This window comes from Danio rerio, chromosome 19 (assembly GCF_052040795.2).
Source record: "Danio rerio strain M-AB ecotype USA chromosome 19, GRCz13ab, whole genome shotgun sequence".
Classification (NCBI taxonomy): Eukaryota; Metazoa; Chordata; class Actinopteri; order Cypriniformes; family Danionidae; genus Danio; species Danio rerio.
Genome location: NC_141039.2, coordinates 23,142,345 through 23,160,816, shown reverse-complemented (window position 1 = coordinate 23,160,816; position 18,472 = coordinate 23,142,345). Strand labels below are relative to the sequence as shown.

Sequence of the window (18,472 nt, the reverse complement as noted above, 5' to 3'; positions counted from 1 at the left end):
TCGGACAAACTGGTAACAGTGGGAAAGTCGTCCATACGGTGGTAAGCGGTCAACTGGTAAGCATGAAACGAAACAGCATAATACTGCCCCCTAGTGTTCATTTTAAAGATGAAATGCAGCCATGCATGGCTCTGGCTATGTAATTCGCGATCTCCAGAAATGTATATAGGGCTACGTTTACAGAATGTTTCTGATAGTTAATCCTACCAAGTGTCTCAACTGTATTCAGAACAACAGTTCATTTGTGTTGAGACAACATAAATAAATTAAGCTAGCTTATTAGTTTTCAGTAGTTTAAGTGGATTAAACATAAAAAAATTAAGTTGTCCCCACAAAAACTCAAAAATTGTGTTGTTTCAGCTCACTTTATATAGGTACTTTGAATAAAAACCAAGCATGATTTGAGTGTGGACACTAGTTTCCAAAAGCACATACTGTAAAAAGATCAAGGAAAAACCTACTGTAGGGGTCAAGCATATTGGACAGCATCTTAGGATCCAGCCGTTTTGCTAATCGCGCAAAAGCTAACCATGATGAATGGCCCCTCTAAGCCTAGCTCTGCAACCCTACACCAAAGGTATTCTGTGGACACATCTGTACCGATGCGCAAACTCATCTCAGATGTTCCTGAAGCACTTCAACTTTATATGGCAGCCCTAAATCATTGCATTAGCCAAAATCCTACTTAGCACACAAAATCCATGATAAGAGAATGGGGGGCGGCGCGTGATTTACCTGCACCCAGCTGCTGCTGCTGTTTGCAGGGGACGACATGTGGACAGAGGTCAAACAGGAAGTTGCTTTCACCCCCCTGAGGACGGGCAGGAAACAGATGAGAGGTCACAGATCATTAAAACATATCTATCAAGCCGTTCGTGGTTACTAATTCTCCCAGTCAAATGTTGCCATGTAAATATGTCAAATGGGAATGAAATTACCACCGCGCTTTATTGACTGTGATAAAATCTGAAAAGCGCCACTGAACATAATTACATACTTGTCAGAGCCATAAAAATTAGCTTTATTATCAATGGAATGGTTTTGTACAACTTCATTCCTGTTCGATGCTTTCCAGATGGGGCTGCTTTACGCACTTGAACAGTTTTTATGCAGATCTCAACTTTTTTTTCTAAACTCCCCCTCCCTCTCTCTCTCTCTATCTCATGCATCTGTCTATGTGATGAAGAGAGGGAGGGAGAGAGAGTTTGAGGCTCAATGCTACATTAGTTTAGTCAAAGGGGCTTTTACATGCTAAAACACTTGCTGTGTAAGGCCTTTAAGCAAACTACACACAGATTAACCCTTGTGTTCTGTTGAAAACCCAATCACACTTGTATGACATTAAGCTTTTGCTCTGTCAACTTGTTTCCTTTCATTTAGGACTGATTTTGTATTTCTTTTTGGAACAAATTTATTTTAATCGAGTTAAAAAACAAAAGCAAAATATCCCTTGAGGACAACTTTGCTAATAAAATGTGAACAATGTATCATAGTAGTGTGTTTTGCTATTTTGTACAAAAAGCACTCTTGGTGGTTCATTGGTTGCCTAACATAATAAAAAAAAGGCACATAATCATTTTTTAAAAGTCAGATGGTAATCTGTTATGCTTAATAACAGAATAGAGATATTTTTTTTTTTTTTGAGAGAAATTGTTTTACCTTTTCTTGAAAGTCAAGCTTACATACAATAAGATTTTTATGCCTCTGGAAAAGCTCAGATGATGATGTCAAGGTTTTGGAGGTTTCTGCTTTCTTGTGTGACAACAATGGCAAATTTTTGGAGACATGTCCTATGGTCTGATGGAACTAAGATTGAACTGTTTGGCCATAATGACCAGTGTTACATGTGGAGGACAAAGGGGCAAACTACAAGCCTAGGAACACCATCCCAACTATAAAGTATTGGGGTGGCAGCATCATGTTGTGGGGCTGTTTTGCTGCAGGAGGGACTGGTCCACTTCACAGCATAGATGGCATCATGAAGAGAGAACATTATGTAGAAATATTGAAGCAACATCTCAAGATATCAGCCAGGAAATTAAAACTTGGACACAAATGGGTCTTCTAAAAAAAAAAAAAAAAAACATGACCCTAAAAATACTGTCAAATTAGTTAAAATGTGCTTTAAGGACAACAGCGTGAATGTTTTTTGAGTGGCCATCACAAAGCCCTGAACTCAATCCTATTAGAAAATATGTGGGCAGAGTTGAAAAAGCTTGTGCGAACAAGACAAATCAAACAAATCTGACTCAAGTTACACCAATTCTGTCTGGAGAAATGGGCCAAAATTCTTTCAAACTATTGTGAGAAGCTTGTGGAAGGATACCCAAAACATTTGAACAAAATTATACAGTTTGAAGGCAAAGTTTAAAAAAATACCAAGGACATGTGTGTAAACTTTTGACTGTCAAGAAATTAATAAAGGGCGAGGCAGTGGCGCAGTAGGTAGTGCTGTCACCTCACAGCAAGAAGGTCGTTAGGTCGCTGGTTCGAACCCCAGCTCAGTTGGCGTTTCTGTGTGGAGTTTGCATGTTCTCCCTGCCTTCGCGTGGGTTTCCTCTGGGTGCTCCGGTTTCCCCCACAGTCCAAAGACATGCAGTACAGAAGTGAATTGGGTAGGCTAAATTGTCAGTAGTGTATGAGTGTGTGTGTGGATGTTTCCCAAAAATGGGTTGTGGCTGGAAGGGCATCCGCTGCGTAAAAACTAGCTGGATAAGTTGGCGGTTCATTCCGCTGTGGCAACCCCAGATTAATAAAGGGACTAAGCCAACAAGAAAATGAATGAATGAATGAATGAAATGAATAAAAAATTAAAAAAAAAAATTATCACATTATTTTGGCATTTAACAAATGTAAATCATTTAGGTAATCCTAACGAACCTAAAATAGTAAACGTTTAGAGTGTGTGTGTGTGTGTGTGTGTGTGTGTGTGTGTGTGTGTGTGTGTGTGTGTGTGTGTGGGTGTGTGTGTGTGTGTGTGTTTTTTTTTCTTTAGTTTTTTTGTTCTTTGTGTACGCAAACATGTGTCTCTGTGTGTGTGATTACACAAATTTGTATAAAGGCTTATGACCTAGGTATTACAATGTCATTGTGGTTTATGAGGACATACCGTGTGTCCTTGAAATTCAAAACGTGTAAAATAATACTTAGTACGGTGCCCAAGAGAGCTTAACATGCAGCAATTTAGGAAAACACCAGCAATTACAGAAACAAATTAAGAAAAGATCTTCATCCATTTGACAACACACGTGCTGCAAATATTCACAACACAAACACATTTTTAAAAAAATATGCTGCATTTTCTTGTAAACGCAAACAAATTATTAAAACGCGCTGCATTTTTTCACAACACTTTCAGATATCACAAAACGGAAATGTTTTAGAGGACCCTAAAATGTGGCAGACCCAGCTATTTAGGTTGTGGTTATTTAGACTAATAAAATACAAAAGACAATTGAATCAGGGTGTTAAAAAAAACAAACAAAAAAAAAAACTATTTCAAAGATCACCTACAACTTTACTGAGCAATAGTCATGGAACAGTGGCATCTGTCCTGTTTTAGGGTCCCTTTGAAACATTTCCGTTGTGTTCCATGCTATTTGAAAGTGTTCTGAGAAAATGCAGCAGGTTTTAATAAATTGTTTGCAGTGCATTTTATTTATTTGCATTGTGTGAAAATGCAGCACTTTTTTATGTGTATGCATTGTGAGAATTTGTGCAGTCAAACGGATGAAGATCTTTTCTTAATTTGCTGGCATTTATGTAATTGCACATGTTTTCTTAAATTGCAGCGTGTTAAGCTCTCTTGGCCCCCGTATACCTAAAGTTTTTTACCATTCAAAATTTGCCATAGGTTTCAAATTGGCCAAAGGTTTCCTGTGGGTTTAGGCGCAGGATTAGAGTAAAGCAATATACTTTTTTTACAATATAAAACAGATTATGCCTATGGAGAGTTCTCAAAAAACAAGATGTGTGTCTTTGCTTGTGTTGTAGTATAAGCACAACCGTGCATACATCCACACATGGACAGGTATAAGGGCTTTGTGTTTCCAAACACTCATGCATTATGATGATGATGATGATGAACATGTTATTGAATACCACAAGTTTCATTGTCAATCTCTTCCATTTATGTTTCAATGAATGGTCATTTTTTAGATAAGATAAGCTTAGATCAATTGGGCTTAAAATCAATCAGTTCCCAAAATAAATACAAAACCAGTCTTATTAAAAGGAAACAAGCTGACAAAAAGACCAACTTAATAAGTGCTGATAATATCCGTGTATGTATAAAATGTATAAATGTATTAGCGATATATTGTAGGCAAGAGAGACTTCTTGCCATGTTGTACAAAATAAAGAATTTCAAAGCTAATATGCATGTAAAAACAATTTAAGCATGTTATGGTATGATTAAAAGTGCACCTTTTCAGTGTTTTATTAAATACTGACCAAGTAATGCCACAAATAATGTTTTAACTTTTCTTAATAACTGAAATGTATGATCTGAGATCAATAAGGCCTAAAAGCAATACAAAACCAGTCCTAATATGAAAAAAAGCAATTGGCAGAAAGACTTGAGATGATAATTTTTGACCGGGAACACAACAAGAGTGATTTCAAGCCATTGTGCACAAAATAAAGAATTTCAAAGATAATATACAGTTAAAAGCCCCTATTTATTATTATATATATATATATATATATATATATATATATATATATATATATATATATATATATATATATATATATATATATATATATATATATATATATATATATATATATTTCCCAAATGTTTAACAGAGCAAGGAAATTTTCAGTGTAACAGATAGAATTTTTTTTACCTGGAGAAAGTCTCATTTGTTTTATTCCAGCTAGAATAAAAGCAGTTAAAAAAAAAAAAAAAAAAAAAAACATATTAAGGTCAATATTTTTAGCCCCTTTAAGCAATTTTTTTGATAGTCTACAGAGCAACCTTTCAATATACATTACCCTAACCTGCCTAGTTAACCTAATAAACTTATAGAAGTGTCTTAAAAAATATTTAGTCAAATATTATTTACTGTCATCAAATAAATTAGAAATGAGTTATTAAAACTATTATGTGTTTTAATAATGTGATTGAAAAAACTCTCTATTAAACAGAAATTGGGGATACAAATAAACAGTGGGGGGGGGGGTAATAATTCAGGAATAGTTCAGGGGGGCTAATCATTCTGACTTCAACTGTACATGTACAAAAAAATTAAGCAAGCTAATATGATAAACACCATGCTTTTTCAATGTTTTATAAACTACTGACAAAGCAATGCCACAAATAATGCTTTTTATATTACTTAAAACATGAAGGGTATAATCCTAGAACAATATGAATGAGGATGAGGAGATTCCCCCAATGTGTAAAGCGCTTTGAGTGTCTAGAAAAGGGCTAAATAAATGTAAGGAATTATTATTAATATGACCTGCTATCAGTTCTTAAAAGCAATACAAAACTAGCCCTTATTGAAAGCAAGCAAATTGATAGAAAGATTGCTTGCATTATTTGATGATATTTTAGCATAACAAGATTTAAAGCAATACATTTTTTTGTGGTCAAAGGCCACCATTTTGAGATGCAGTCATGGTTTAAAACTGAAAGTTAACACAAAGAAATCTCAGATGACCTTTGCTTGAATTTATAGTAAATGTAATTTCTTGATATACTGTACTGTGCAGCAGCCAACATCAGACAGCTTTCCATCAAAATAAACTGACAGAAATATACCATCAGCTAAAACAGTCCTAACATAGCCCACAACATACAAATCCCAGCTCAGCTCCCATTTCAGTGCTGTGAATCACATAAAAAGCGCACCGTAAAATGCTCACATGTTGAGGCGTATGTCATCCATCCAAAAGTCTCGCATTTACACACACGCACAGAGTCCCAGCGCATGTGCTTAGAGACGTCGACACATCCCGTCCCATCTGTGTGCGCCGTGTTACTCCTCTGCACCGACAGTTTTACCTCCATCATTTATTCATACTTTAATTATTATTTGTTGCTGTTGTTCCTGTTCCTCAAGCCCCATTATCATATCAATTATCGTCACTGTCTCTGGCCTACTCATGTCACATCTACATCAGGCCCATAATGCACCTCTCTCAGGCTCTGAATTATTGAGGTAACAAGTCTCAGCAGAAGGAGAGGGATTCATTTTTAAAACAGACACCTATCCTTAATGGCAGCGCTCAGCGAGTACTTTAGGAGGAACAGAAAATGAGGAGCCTTAAAAAACACACATGAGATGTGGAGGACTAGCTAATATTTTACAATAATACAAGATACTCTGCTGAAAACTTGGACGTTGTGATGGTCTGATCTGGTTTGCGCTGATTTAAAAGCACCATGCCAATTATGTGCATTAATATTTGTGCCTAGAAGAAAAGATGTTTAATATTATCTTGCTTTCCATATATAAAATCTATTTACTAGAATATATGTCTGTCTGCCGAGTTAATGCACTAAACGGTTTTCCCCACAGTCCAAAAACATGCAGTGTTGGTGAATTAAATAAAATAAATTGGCCGTAGTGTATGTGTGTGAATTAGTGTGTTTATGTTTCCCACTACTGAGTTGCACCTGGAAGATTATCCACATTGTAAAAAACATAAGCTGGACAAGTTGGCGATTCATTCTCGCTGTGGCGACCCCTGATGAATAAAGGGACTAAGCTAAAGGAATATAAATGAGTGAAAAATGTACACTTGTGGTGTTTCTGTTCTTTATAAAAAAAAAAAATTGTGTTTATGTCATAAGATTACAGAATATTGGATTATATTTTTTTTTTTCAGTTAGAACTGTTTCAGTATTTTTTCTTGAAAGACTTTTGTTGTAGATTGTATGTTTTCATCCTAACGTAAAGTAAATCTTTTCAAAGTTTACAAAAAAAAAAAAACTATTGAAAATACTGAATTTTCATCAAGTATAGTTGCTGCTGACGGTAGTATTGGTAACCTCTTACCATTAGTAAACAAGTCAAGCATAATGGAGAATTTTAAAATGTGTGTTATTGCTGTGATTAGGCTGAAAAGATGACTGTATTATGCTCATTTAAAAATACTGAATTTGTGTTCAAGAAACTATTTACTATTATTAACGTTACAAATCCTTTTAAAGTTTAATTTTTTTTTTTTAAATGTATTTAAGAATCTGTAACAAATATAAGGTAAAAAAATAACGAACCATATTTTTAATTAATCCTAAATGCGCAATATTTTATAATTTGTACACACACATAATGTAAATAGCCTAAAAACTAAAATAAATGTCTGAAAACAACACAGCCTCTTTCACAGTTCTTTAAAAATCTATAAACATTTTGTCATTTACATTGTCATCAACAACGTTTGCATGAAAGAACAAATGCTCATTGGTCAAAAAACAATATTGCTCATTGGTTAACAAATATCAATATTTAAAGGAATAACCCTGAGATAAAAAATTAAAAGTGTTTTTTTTTTTTTTTTTTTAATTTTTTCTTTTTTTTATAGGAGACATTTAGGAGATATAAGCGAATATACTTGATTATAAAGTAACCTTTTATATTAGTTTTTCTCCCAGAAAGTTACAAAAAAAACTAATAATTAACAACAGAGTTAGTTATTAAAATGTTAAAGCTGCTCTTTCCAAAACTACCTAAAACTATGGCTGCAGAATATACTGTTTCAGCATCCAAATCACAATGTATGAATATGCAGTAGTGCATTATAGGAAAAAGCAACAGCATTAAAATAGCAATGAAAGCAGCAATGTTTACCCTACTACAAAGACATTTTTTGTAATGTAATTGTGAACAATTTCAAGCTAATTTACACTTTAAGCAAAAGAAATTCTAAAACTTGTAGCTTTAATAAAAATTGATTGTAAAAAGCAAAAGCTGTTCTCACTAATAAAATTAAGTGCTGTTAAATTATTAGGAATAAGTTTGTGCACTTTATAATATCTAAACAAGTAATCCCAACTTTTTGGCACATTAAGTTGTTAAGCTAAATAGATTCATGTAATCTTGACTTACAATAATATGTATTTACAACTTTTGAGTGGTCATGTTTCAAAAGCATGTTAATGATAGAGAATGGTGATGAGGAAACAGGTGGAAGAATTAAAACTTAATCATAAGCATAATAAATCTGTGAGCTTTTTCAATTGTTCGATGTTCAACAATTATGATTTTATTATATTGATATATTAATACATTTAATAATATTTATATGATTATTTAATAAATGACATGATACAAATATTTAGATAAAAATAAATAAAATAATATTTATAATAATAAATCAATAGACTGCAGGGTGGTGCAGTGGGCAGCAAGATCGCTTCACAGCAAGAAGGTCGCTGGTTCAAGGCTCAGCTGGGTCAGTTGGCATTTCTGTGTGGAGTTTGCATGTTCTCCTTATATTCCCGTGGGTTTCCTTCGGGTGCTCAGGCTTCCCTCACAAGTTTAAAGCCATGCGGTATAGGTGAATTGGGTAGGCTGAATCATCCGTAGTGTGTGTAAATGAGTGTGAGTGGATGTTTCTCATTAATGGGTTGCAGCTGGAAGGGCATCTGCTGAGCAAAACATATGCTGGATTAGTTGGCGGTTCATTCCGCTGTGGCGACCCCAGATTAATAAAGGGACTAAGCCAAAAAGAAAATGTATGAATAAATAATAAATAAATAATAGTATATAAATATTATTTATTATAATTATTATTCATAAATTAAACCTTGGTTGAAAATTACTGTGAATAGTAATATAGTTGTTTTTTGCAGTACCCGGATGCTAAAAGTTTTACATGCTGCATGTGCATTGCATTGGTTTTCATGCTGTTTAAAGACGTGTATAGACTGTTTAAGGTGACTGCTGTGACGCCTGATTGATTGATTGATTGATTGATTGATTGATTGATTGATTGATTGATTGATTGATTGATACACTGTACAATGTTTATACAATAAAAATATTTCAGAAGTGTAGGTTTTGTTTTTTTAGTGTGGCACAGTGGCGCAGTGGGTAGCCCTGTTGCTTTGTAGCAAGAAGGTCGCTGGTTCAAGCCCTATCAGATCAGTTGGCTTTTCTGTGTAGAGTTTGTAGAGTTTGCATTTTCTCTCCTTGTTCGCATAAGTTTCCTCCGGGTGCTCTGGTTTCCCCCACAGTCCAAAATTATGCGCCATAGGTGAATTTAATAAAATAAACTGGCCGTAGTGTATGTGTGTATGTCCTTGAGCATTGGGTTAATGACTCACCTCGTAAAAAATTGATGTTTGTTATGAATGGTCCTGACAGTAAGTAAGGTACTGTTTTTTGTCTTTACTTAAAAGTTTTACTTTAGCTTACTTGATCATTTAAAAGCAATTGTTTCCCAATATTTTCCTAGTAAACACTACAATGAAATTAACACAACTACTTATTTTGAGTTAACGGTACTAAAGTTTACGTTATTAAGAAGTTGCAATTTCAAAGTGTTCTAATTTATGCTCACTAAAATAAATACACTACTTAGAAGTTTTAAGACAAGCGGTTTCCTTGATTTTTCTAAGTAAGGTTAACTTATTACACTTTAAAGTGCAGTGTTATTTTACATTTGTTTATTTTGATTACACAGCATTCTTATTTTACCTCAGTACTGTTCCAAAGACCATAACGCACTGCCTATTTCAATTGTATCTTTGTTCTACTGTATTCATTTATGTTTGTAATGTTTTATATACTTTATAATAAACACACCCTACCCATTCCCTACAAAATTATCAGTGTTATAGTATGAATTATTTTCTAATAGAGTTATTAAATCATCTTGTGAAATTACAATAATATCACAATATATGTTTGCAAAAAAAATATATATATTGCAATATAATTTTAATTTCCAATATTGTGCAGTTCTACCTAAAACACCGCATTACAAATAAAATAAAAGCTAATACATTCAATAGTGAATGAAAGGTAGTTTACATCTTATCTTAGAAAGCTGTTTGACCGAACACTGGTTGCACCTAGTGTTTCAAAATAGCGTCCAAAACACCTATGCTAGTCATTTCATCAAGCGAAACTCAAAAACTCACACACAGACAGTCAGATAAATAGTCTGAAGCGACTTCCTCAGCAGCACACAATCTGTTCTGCCTCCAGATCTTAACTGCACTAAGCACTGTTTGAGTCATGGCTGATGCCTCGGTGTCCCAGAACAATACGCTGTTGTGTGCTGCCGCTCGCTACGATTTGTGAGGCCTGCAGCCAGTCCACACGGCAGCTGTTTCTGTTCAGGAAAGTGGCTGTTCCAGGCTTGCTCGAGCCCACTGGGGACCCTTAAATCCAGTGTGCACACCTCTTATCCATTTCCTGTTAAAGACTCCTTAGTGGATTAGTCTGCCTGTGCTGCAATCACAAGACTAGCGTGCTAGGCTGAAGCCACAGATGAAGGAGGCCATTTTTAAGAGCGCAGGATACTCTTTCACACCATCACATGTGCAATTGTCTATCTAATCTTTTTGACCGCGTTCTTTTGAGGATGAGTATGTGCGAGCGGATCCACTCTCCTTCACTCGTCCATTACGGCTCGGTCACATTGTCTCCACTCCCCCCATTTACACAGAGGCGCTACAAGACCCCGTGTCTGAAAATCTATACGCTATTGATCTACGGCCAGTCGCCACAATTATTCCTGTGAAGGAAACACTGACAATAAATTACATGAGTGCAGGCTTTTCAGCTGCAGTTCGATAGCCCGGCCATCGCTGTCTGCTTCCTCGTCCAGGTGGGCTGAGAGAGAGACGAGCCACTTACAGACCTTCTTACAGAAACTACTCTGCAAACACTATTTACACAGCAGGAGCTCAGATCAGGGGGCTAAAATATACACAATAGGTTTCTTTTGCTGGATGTAAGGCTATTCACAACCCCTTCTGCTTTTGTACACTGCCCAGTTTTTGATATAAACAGGATATCAAAGGGTCAGTTCAGGCCAGAATGAATATTCTGTCACTATTTATTCTAAACTATGTGATAATGTACACTTGTTAGGAACATAGATGAATGTCTATTACTCTACTGAATGTCTATTCAGCAAGAGAAGCCAACAAATAAATTCATATAACTAACTATTTTACTAAATTTAATAGGTCAGAATTATTAATTGTGATAAAAACATATGTTCCACAATTTTTGTTTAACAGAGAGGCAACATAACATAGTAGTTTTAATGAATAATTTCTAATAATTGATTTCCTTCATCCTTGCCATAATGACAGTACAGAATATTTTACTAGATATTTTCAAGATACTAGTATTCAGCTTCAAGTGCCATTTTAAGACTGAACTAGGTATTTTTTTTTATTTCCTGATAAAAATATAGGATCCAAATCCCTCCCATTTTGAGGCCCACCGCAATGTGACATAGGAGTGTTGTTCCCCACCCACCAAATTGATTGACAGCTGCCTATTAACATGTCTCTGCAGTAATGCGTATAATTATATTATCAAGACAGGTCGTGTGTTAAGCAACTGGTATGAAAAAGACTGTTCAACGCTCTGTGATCATCAATCATCATCGAATGTGATCAATAATGAGTTTTAGAATTAAAAAAAAAATTATAAAACACTGCATGTTTGTAATATAGTAAAGACAGTAAAATTTCAATGTAATTCATCACCACAGTCTCAAATTCAACGATTCAAACCAGGTTTGTGGGCATTAAATCAGGTTTAGTTTGTACATTAACATAACATACACCCATCCAACAGTGGATATTAAGAACTTTCCTGTCACATTACTAAGCATAAACAGTAATTAGAAGTTAAACACGCATGCTGTGTGTGTGTGTTTGTGTGTAAACATTGTAACAACATTGTGTGTGATTCATCATTGCAGAAATCGATTTATCTCCACAACAAATAATCATTGGGAAATATTTAGTTACGTGAGATCTGCTACCATCATGTCTGTCACAGTGCTGTTTATCTGATGCAGTAGGAGATGAAAACACACATCAGAGCCATAGGAAGCTATCTCTGTGGCTCTGATAGGCACATGGAAACGGTGGGTGGGAAAAGATTGCCTTATGTAGCCAGAAGTACGTATGGCTGCATTTCGTCTTTAAAATGAATGCCATGGGGCGGTATGACGGCCTTCCTTTTTGCACAGACTAGCTGACCGCTTACCTACATATGGACGGCTTTCTCGCTGTTATCAGTTTTCCAGTTAGCTCGCCATGTACGTCGGTGGACTTGAGATGCAGAGAGGAGTTGACCACGAGTCTGGGTTTGAGTCTGGCGAAGAACAGTTCTAAAAACTGGGTAAGACAAAAACAGAAGGCAAAAAATAAAAAATAAAAAAAAGTAAATAACAGGGTGAGAATGTGGTAAAATCTGAAAACGGTCTTTTCTTTTTCTAGATTGCTTTTCAAAACTGTTGGTTGGGTTTAGGGAAATAGGTGATCGGGTTAATCTGTGCTTTTGAAAACACTATTGGTTGGGTTTAGGGAAGGAGGAGAGAGGGTCAGTCGATCAGTCAGTCAGTCGACAGTCAGTCGACAGCAGCCTCTGGTGGATTTATGCAAAATCAGCAGGCATAAATAGCACTCGTGAGAGAAATTTGAAATCTGAATAATCGTACACAGGTTGATTTGTGAAAACAAAAACTGCAAAAATACGTAGCTCCTTTGATGTATTTGGTGCTTTCCAGAAATGCATAAAGTGGTACGTTTCAAAAATGAGCCTCTAACCGGAGAGGTCATACAGTAAAAAACATAACCTTGCCCTGTAAGGTAACTTTCCAGATAAATTACACAGAAACTCTTTTACAGTGCTTAATTTGTGAATTTCACAAGGATGTAAGGGAGTCGCGCATGAAAGAGAAGAGTAGATGCTGGGGTATTGGATGGTGGAGGTGTGTCGCGGACAAAATAGAAGAGCAGCGGGGGTATGGGGGTGGATGGCGGATGTCGCAGACGAAAGTGAAAAGGGTTGTAGATTTGCGGAAGAAATTGAAAGTGAACAGCGGATGGGGGAAGAGGGTGGTTGAGTAAGGGGATCGGTAAAATGCAGTGCCGGATCAGTTTTTAGAGGTACTGGATCCAGAGTGTTCCATCTCAATATAAGCCCTGCTTTTTACCTTTAGAATAGAATAGAATAGAATAGAATAGAATAGAATAGAATAGAATAGAATAGAATAGAATAGAATAGAATAGAATAGAATAGAATATACAGACCTGGTAAATTGAAAACAGTCCTTGGCCGATTGATTCTTGCATATCTACTAAAAGTCTTAAGACCTTAAAAATTCAAATGGTGTAATTTAACTTTTGCTAATTGCACTAAAACAGCACAATGACACAAAAATATGTATTATGATCAAATATCTAGTCGCCTCAATTGTTTATATCGTTAGAATTAAATTTGAATGTGGCAGAAATTTCACAAAAAAGAAATTAAAGTCATACAATCATAATAGCGCCACCTACTGCTGTTCTGCCACATTTTAAATCAAACATTTCATAAATCAACCTGATCACAGGCCCAAAATTAAGGTTACAACATCTCTTTCCAGGCAGCCATTTTAGATTGGGACTGTCATATTTCAGTCTTTTATTATGAGTTTCTTTCTCGCCCTGTTTTTTTTATTGTTTTTCTTTTACCCCCAACCCCCCTGAGGAGAGCACATGTGACTCTAATTGCTACTCTCATTAGTTCTGTTTTCACAGGAAAAAGATGGGGGACAATTAATTTTATCACTTAATTTTGTCACCGAATCGCTGCCCGCCTGTATTGATGCGCTCGCCATTTTGGGCCTCATTTTTCAAGAAAATTAATTGACAAAGTGTGAAAAATTTATCAACATATCAGTAGATTAAGCGACAAATTGAAGCAATGAGGAAATCAATTGTGGAGCTGTGGACAGGAAGCAATCCCACGGTGCCGAGCGGAGCTGCGAGCTCACCGTGAGACTGACTGTTCTCTGCATCTCATTCATTTATTCAGCTCAAACTACCATTAATCAGAATGAGTTACAAATGACCCTCACAGTTCACAGCAGGTGCGCACACACACACACGCCATACGCACTGCACACATACACACGCACATCATGTATAAATACACTCACACTCACAAGCGCTCAACCTCTTTCTGTCACACACACACACACACACACACACACACACACACACACACACACACTGAGCACAAAAATATACCACACACATAATGCACATAAACAAGCCCTCAACTTATCTCTGTCACTAACGCGCGTGCAGATACACTCAAATGACTAAAAGCAGCCTCCTCGGGGTTATAATAAACAAACCTGATCTAACTGTGCACTGATTTATGAGTTAATATACTGTAAAAAAAACAAAAAACAACTATGTTCAGATTCAAGAAAACATGCAAAAAGGAAAAGTGCTTCAGCAGTTGCTGTGTATTTTTAAAGGCTGTCAATTTAACAGTGATTAAAATAGTGTGATTGTTTAAACAATAATAATAATAACAAAGACAAAATGAAATAATTATGCTGCTCATAGCGCAAGGAGGTGAAAAAAATAACTAGACACATTAAAAACTAAAGAAATGTTTTGATTAATGTGTGTTATGAAACAGTCACTGTTTTTAATTATAAACTATAAAAACCAAGGCCACTTAAAAGTTATTACTAGGTCATTGCAAGCGTATTACAAAACCATTACTATGTAATAATATGAAATAATATGAAATATAAATTATGTAGATATTGCATTACATATTATAACATTATTATTATTATTATTATTACTAATAGTTAGTCGTAGTGTTATTTCCAGCTGCTAATTTTCATTTTAATTTTAAGTTTTAAATAAATAAAAATACAATACAATTAATAACATCTACACAAAAATTTACCATTTTTCATACAATGCAATTGAACAATTTTTTTAAATAATTAGAGATAATTATTAATTAGTTAACTTTATTTCATTAATTACTTTGACATTTATGCACAGAGAAACTGCATAGAGTGATTTATTTTATTAAGCACTGAATAAATACCACAAAAACAAAATTAAATGGATTTGTGAATGTTATCAAATGCATTTGCCTCTTATCTCCATATGGACGGCTTTTCTGGCGAGGTCAGTTTGTTCAGTAGCTCACCTTGTACAGCGTCATACTTGGGACGTGGAGCAGACCAATTCAGCTGTGATGCAATTTTTGCTTCTTGTTTGCTTTTGAAAACACTATTGGTTGGGTTTTGGGAAGGGTGTGGATCCGTCGATCACAAGGTGATGTATTATATGCCCTACAACCTGGCCGACTCACGGACATGCATGGAAGAACGCATAAATGGCACACATGGAGGAAAAAAAAAAAAAACATAGCCCAGCCACCAAAGGAAATAATGTAAAATGTAGAATTTTTTTTTAAAACAGACTGTAAATACAGAGCAAATTAACAACTAAATGCTATACAAAAATAATGAAAATAAATTATTTGAGTAATATTGTAATGTGGAGACTGACACGGAGGGATCCATTATGCAGTATTTATTAATCAAGCTCACATTCACACACACAATATGCACTAACGTGCAAACACACAACAGCAACAGTCTATAGTGGATAAAGACTGGCGATGAACAGACACAGAGTGTTTTACCAGGCATCGATCGAGGGCAGGCTGCAAGTATCAGAGTCCGTGTATCAGGCGTGGGTCGTGGGCAGGCAGCGAGTATCAGAGTCCGTATATAAGGCGTGGGTCGTGGGCAGGCAGAAGGCGAAGCAGAGTCAGAAACAGACTGGAGAAATACACGAGGAATCATGCAGGAATAACGCTCAGAAATGCTGGCCGGGGCTAAACAAGACTTCACACTGACTGAGCGTTTGGAGCTGGCTTATAAAGGGTACGTGGGTCGTTGGATCAGTGTAAGTGGATGATGTAATGCTTAGAAGTCTGGAGATGGTGGCCTCTGCTGGCCAGCGAGGGGAATGACTGGGACCGAGTCGGTGACAGAGCCCCCAACGAACGGCTCCTGTAGTGAGAAGAGTCTCGACGCCGGGGTCTTCCACGGGGGCGAGGGGCCGGCATATCCGGGTGCTGTAAGTGGAACTCATCCAGTAGTGTTGAGTCAAGAATGTCCTTACGGTTGATCCATGATCTTTCCTCCGGACCGTACCCCTCCCAATCGATGAGGTATTGAAGTTGACCACCCCGGCGTCAGGATCTCAGGATCTCGTGGATCTGATAGGCTTCCTCTCCGTCGATCATGAGAGGCGGGGGACCCGGTTCACCGGCTGCCACCTCCCTATCCGCCTCGGCTGGACCAACAGCAGGCTTGAGCAGGGAAACATGGAAAGTAGGAGAAATGCGATAATGGTTAGGGAGTGTCAGTCGAAAGGAAACAGGTGATATCTGACGTTCAATTTGGAACGGACCCACGTACCTGGGACTGAGCTTCTTACAGGGAAGTTTCAAGCGAAGGTCTCGTGCAGATAGCCATACCCACTGTCCTGGGGAATACGTGGGACCAGGACGACGGTGACGGTCGGCTTGTTCCTTGAATCTTCGGACGGCATGTGACAAGTGAGTGTGAGCTGCGTTCCAGACTTCCTCACTCCTTTTGAACCAGGTGTCGACTGCTGGAAGGTCTGTGGTCTCACCGGACCAGGGAAACAGTGGAGGTTGGAACCCTAATACACATTGGAAAGGGGTCAGACCTGTAGCTGCCTTTCTCAAGGAGTTCTGCGCATACTCCGCCCACATAAGAAACTTGTTCCAGTCAGATTGGTTGGAGTGACAGTAAGTGCGAAGAAAGCGACCGATCTACTGATTAAGGCGTTCTGTCTGTCCGTTAGACTGAGGGTGATAGCCAGAAGCCAAACTGATGTTAATTTGGAGGTTCTGGAAAAAGGCGGACCATAGTCGGGATGTGAATTGTGGACCTCGGTCTAAGACAATGTCTTCGGGAAGACCGTAATAGCGAAAGACATACTCACAGAGGAGCTCTGCGGTTTCTAGGGCTGTGGGTAACTTGGGTATGGCAATGAGTCGACAGGCTTTGGAGAAACGGTCCACGACCGTGAGAAGAGTGGTCTTTCCCTGTGACTGGGGCAAATCTGATATAAAGTCTATGGCGATGTGAGACCATGGCCGATGGGGAATCTCTAAGGGCTGTAGTAAACCGGCTGGACGGTGATGGGAGTGTTTAGCCATTTGACAGGGGGAACATTTGTTGAGGAAATCAATTACATCTTTATTCATGGATGTCCACCAGTAACGAGACTGGATCAGTTGCGTTGTAGCAGTGCTACCTGGATGACCGGAGCTGGGGTGATTGTGAAATTCAGCGATCAATTTCTCACGGAGCAGGGGAGGCACATAAGTCTTGTTCTCGGGACATGCCTGTGGAGTAGGGTTTTGCTCTGAAGCCTGCGTTATTTCGTGCTCGATATCCCATCTGATGGGTGCAATAATCAACGGGCTTTCAGAATGGGTTCTACCTCCTCTAGTGCAGTTTCCTCATCAGAGATACGAGAGAGAGCGTCTGCCTTAATGTTCTTGGAGCCTGGGATGTACGTGACTTGAAAATCAAACCGAGTGAAGAATAGCGCCCATCTAGCTTGTCTGGGGTTTAAGCGCTTACATGATCGAATGTACTCCAGGTTCTTGTGATCTGTGATGACGGTGAATGGGTGTTTTGCGCCCTCAAGCCAGTGTCTCCATTCCTCGAGAGCAGCCTTCATGGCGAGAAGTTCGCGATTACCCACGTCGTAATTTCTCTCAGCAGAGTTCAGCTTACGGGAATAGAATGCACAGGGATGGAGGTTATTCGTGATCTGAGATCTTTGGGACAGGATGGCCCCGATACCGGAATTGGAGGCGTCAATCTCCACAATAAAGGGTCGTGTGGGGTCTGGATGACATAGAATGGGTGCGTCTGTGAAACGTGCTTTGAGTTGGTTAAATGCCCTAATGGCGTCCGAGTTCCATTTCAAGCAGGCATTATTGGCTTTCACCATGGCTGTGAGAGGAGCAGCTACTAAACTGAAGTTCCTGATGAACCGTCTGTAGAAGTTGGCGAATCCCAGGAAACGTTGTAATTGCCGGATAGTTTCGGGTTGTGGCCAGTGAGTGACAGCGTCAACTTTCTGTTGGTCCATAGCAACTCCCTCGGGACTGATGATGTAACCCAGAAATGAGATGCATGTCTGATGAAACTCACATTTGGATATCTTGGCATATTATTGATTCTGGATGAGGCGTTGTAGCACTGTTCTGACATGCTGAATGTGTTCTGGCAAGGAATTGGAATAGATCAGGATGTCGTCAATGTATACGATGACCCACTGGTTGAGCATGTCTCGAAATATCTCATTGATAAATGCCTGGAACACGGAAGGACTGTTAGCTAGGCCGAAGGGCATAACAAGATATTCGTAATGCCCATTGATGGTAGAGAACCCGGT

At 37.7% G+C, this 18,472-nt stretch overlaps 1 protein-coding gene across 8 annotated transcripts in view; it reads right to left on the bottom strand.

The window, feature by feature from the left end:
- The window catches only part of LOC147832543 (uncharacterized), a 442,200-nt gene that overhangs the window by 192,980 nt on the left and 230,748 nt on the right, over nucleotides 1–18,472 (bottom strand). Inside the window, exon 5 of one of the 8 annotated variants that reach the window (XM_087295668.1) lies at nucleotides 11,379–12,328. The exons of the other annotated variants lie outside the window; for them this stretch is intronic. The gene's annotated coding sequence lies outside the window, so the exon portion shown is untranslated. Of the gene's footprint in view, nucleotides 1–11,378; nucleotides 12,329–18,472 lie in introns of those variants that run through there. 8 annotated transcript variants of the gene reach the window in all.